A 4578-nucleotide genomic window follows, 5' to 3' on the forward strand; every position below is an offset into this window, starting at 1 on the left:
ACAAAACAATACTGAAGTCTAACCAGACTGATTTACCAGACTGTTTTTCACTATTTTTGTTCATTGTTCACCAAATATTGTAATTTGTTTTATAACATATACTTTATGTTTGCCTCATAAAAAATACATTTTACATTACCTCAGGCTGCTCGTGTTACCAAACAGTTCTTCACAAGTGATAATTTTATTATTGTGAGCAAGTACAAATGACGAATGATTAATTCTTACATGTCACCGTTTCTAACATAGGATGTTTGTCTGGACTACTTGAAAAAAAAAAAATTGTGAAAATTGAGAGTAGGCTATACCTACTTCTCCAGGGACCACTCCACACTGGGTAAAAGTACAAACGTCTGTTTTTCACATTTAAAAAAATGTTTTCAACCATAATGGAGTGTCTCTCAAATCAAATAAAACTCTTATACTATGTTATTGAAAAATATACTGACATATTGATATAATTGATTTTCGCTTTTGATGGCTAGTTCTTGATAGCATAGCAGTTAACAGAAAAACCAAAAAAAATCTTTAAAAACCATTCACTGCAATTTTATGACCGTAATTAGCATATACTATGATTAAATCAGTATTCAAATATATTCTTTATAAAATATTTTTTCATCAATATTTTTCAAGTGCCTGAGTATATGTAACTGGGTTGTGCCAAACATAGCAAAATGTATGACAATGTCAATTAAAATATTGGGGGTGGGGGGTTGAGTAAATAAAAATTAAAAACAAAAACAATGCATTTTGAGCAATGTGGTAGTCCAATATGATGAGATATGTGGGATTTCCCCTTCTGTGATGAGCCATCGTGAGTGGGTTTACTGAGTGTTTCCACTTCCTTTTCTTCAGCACCTTTTACCTTTGACATTTAGGCCAACCCCCACTCACGCTTTCCTGCTACCGAAAGGCAACATTGATGCATAGAGTCCCATACCACAAGGGAGTTCCCCTGACTGCTGTTTGAAAAAAAATACAAAATAAAAATAAGGCCTAGGTTGTTTGTGCACATGGAACTGCATGTTAAGGCCTACGTCCACTTCCAGGGGACTGCCAGAATTGCAGATCGTAGGGGAACAAAATGCAAATAATCAAAATCTGTACTTTTTTTTTTTTTTTTAACTCAGAGAGGGAGAGAGTGTGTGTACGCGTGTGTGTATATGAGTCAGCCACAGGACTCAGGTGTCGTCCATTTCGGTTTAATCCAGGAAGTTTGTCAGCGGGAGAGGAAGTCAGCAGGCGGCTCCGATCACTTAATACCTCTCGCTTCTTAAAGCAGGCGTAATCATCACATCCTGGTGGCTTAGGAAAGGCAAGGCAACTTTATTTATATAGCACATTTCATACACTGGGCACCTCAGTGTGACTCACACGACGAAAAATACAGCATATAAAGGCAGTAACAAACAACTGAAGACAGAGAAAGAAAAAAAAAAAAAAGCTTATTAAAATTACTAAAAGACCATATTGACAACATTTAAAACTTACTGGTTTGTATTCAATGAGAATTTTATTTTTTTTATGTATACAGGATCCAAGAGAATCAGTGATTTATAGACTAGTACCCGAATTTTAGCCAGTACAGTCGTTGGTACGGGAATAATGTGTTCTGATCAGAACCCAAGCTGCAGCATTCTGAATGAGCTGCTTAGTGGCCCTATTCCACGATCGGTTGAACTGAGAGAGGCAGAGCGAGACATAAAGGGAGATAGAGGGGGAGAGAGACAGAAGAAATGCAAGAGAGCAAGAAAAAGGAATGGAAACTGGGAGAGAAGCGCAGTCTAGCAGTTCAACTATAGGAAGCCACTCCGAAGCAGAGAGCAACAAAGCAGCAGAAAAGGCAGATAAGTAGAAACAGTTACAGTGAGTGATGACATGAGACAGTAGGTCAGAGGTAAAACAAAAATGTCAACAAAAACGTTAGCTGTCAATGAAACATCTGTTTAATGCAAGCTCCAGTGTCAGTCAACTTCACAATCTCAGAACAGGAGTAAAATGAAGGAATGACATCACTGTCCATTTGATGTCCAACATCTGGGACGGTGAGCCAGGAAGAAGAAATAAGTCATCATTGACATACAAGTTATTGAAGAGAAGTGACTTGAACTGGACGTGATCCAAATAACGCATTTGGCCGCAAAATCAATTTTAACACGGAAATTCCAAATTTAACGGTTTAATCTGTGTGATCAGATCAGTTCTCCATTTGATGGCAAATTTCATTACAACATATTTCCTCTGATCCAAAAGAAGTTCCAGATTTGAATTCAACGCCTTTTAGACTGTTAAGATCCTGATTCTATTGATTCTGTTAAAGTTCCGGTGCAACCGGAGAGTGGATCCCAGAACACAGAGGAGTAAGCGAGAGGTTTTATTCACCAAAACACGTGAATATGAACATAAAGCGCTGGACACAGCCAGGAAAAAGGTTAACAAAAAGGTGCTTGCAAATTGCAAGGAGGGAAATTAACACAACATAAAAAGACCCGAAGGCTACAAACCGCAAACACAAGAAAGCAACAACTTACTATAGCTATGAAACACGCCACATAAAAGTGGGAACAAAAAGAGACGTAGCAAAACTTAGGTAGATGAAAATCGAGAATCTTGGACTATAATAATTAGCGAAGGCGAAAAACAGTAGAAACACTAGACGATGGCTGTGAGCAGACGGAGCAACGACCCGACAGTGGCTGCAAAGAGTCCCAGTCCTTATGAAGGCCTAATAGGTGATGCACTGCAGGTGTGGTGCAGGGGACACGCCCCTCTCATTAATCAGGCACTGTGAGACAAGGAAAACACACTGAGAGCCCAGCAACATGACAGATTCACTAGTTGACCATTTTCCACTTCTGATTGGATTAGGATAAATTATGAAGCTGCAGCTAGAAATTAGAACGTGCGTGTGCATACACACACAGGGAGCTCTAATTAAGACTCTGGGGGTATTTGCTATCTGTCAACTGTAATCGATTGTCCAGGAGACTGACATGTCAATGTGTGTGTGCTCGTGTGTGTGTGCTTGTATCAGCGCGAATACCTGCGATCTATTTGTGTTATTTTGGGGAGGCAATAATCCTAACAGAGGAAGGCCGTAGTCCAGATTTGAACCTGGAACTTTACAACTGCATGGTTTAACAACCACTAGTCCACCTTGCTGCTCATCATGCATGAGTATGAACTAAATGGGAATTAGCCATTACGCGTTTCTGTCCTATCCAACGCGCATATTGTTCGCAGTTTCCCAATAACAGTTGCAATCAATCACCTGGCTGTGCTGCACTGTTGAGAGTGATGGCAGTGACAGTATAGACGACATGTACTGGCAAATGTCACCGCGGCGATCAATGCTGTTTAACGAAGCTGGAGGCTGATCCGGTCCTCATGCTAACGTCGCGTCCTCCTCCCAACCTCTTCAAGTGAGATCCCCAACGGAAGGAAGATGAGGCCTTTTACCTGTCGGGAGGGTTATTCTATTTTGTGAAGTTGGAACCCAGGGGAAGTCGATACAATGAAAACATTCGAGGCCCCAGAATTGAACCCTGTGGAACACCCATGTTCCATTATACATGTGAATTCATATTGCATATATTTGTTCGACTTTCTTTTTCTTCGTTCGATGTAATTATAAAGAAATCACACGATGTACCATCACGACATTCACAAGTGGACTACTGAGCGAACCAAAATTTTCTGCAGCACCGTTAGGCAAAGCAATGTAGCGTGATCACCTGTAGAAAATGATGGTCACGAGGGGCGTGTCTTCACGAATCATTTGGAGTCGATTGTGTGACCCCTGACACTGAGTCACCAAATCCCTGCGGTTCGATTGAACCCGAGTTAAGAACCACTCTTGTATGTGTAGCCTTAAAAAGCTGATTAAGAGTCACATTGCTCTTTATGTGATGGCTCTTAGGTTAACTCATTCAAACCCACAGACGTGTAAACACGTTTTTTAATACATTGTCATTCACTCCCAAAAATGTATTTACACGTTTTTTTTTTTGGTTTTTAAATGCACAAGCATACAGAAGCCTTTGACAGAGCTTCTGAATGAAGAGGTGGCTTAAAGCAATGGTAATTATTACAAAAAAATGGCCAACATTTTGCAGCAGAATATAAGAGATCAGCCAGGGCCATGTTGCAATAAGCTCTTTTTGCCAGTGTTTTTAACAGGTTTGTGAATAACAATTGCTGCAAATTGGAAACAGACACAAATATACTTTTTTTTTTCCTGATGCGAGAACAGACTCTAATCTTTCTTTTGGTAGGTGCTATGTTTTTATAGCAATAGAACACAATATTCTGTGGGCCTTGCAAAATCAGTCAAAATCAAGTAAAACAGCCGGGAGCGAAGGAGTAGCTTCAGTGAAAATGGCTTGGAGGGAATGAGTTAAAGACTCTAAATTGTTCATACATGTGAATATAAAAGCTTGTTTTTTTTCTGTCTGTGACCTGCAATAGGAAGGACAAGCTAGTCCAGTCCAAAAATCAGTTCAACCGTGCCCGTAATGATGATATACGTTATAGAAAAAGGGATGGATGGAAAATGAAAGAACACAGGAGTCAGAA

Source organism: Festucalex cinctus, chromosome 7, assembly GCF_051991245.1.
Source record: "Festucalex cinctus isolate MCC-2025b chromosome 7, RoL_Fcin_1.0, whole genome shotgun sequence".
Lineage (NCBI taxonomy): Eukaryota > Metazoa > Chordata > Actinopteri > Syngnathiformes > Syngnathidae > Festucalex > Festucalex cinctus.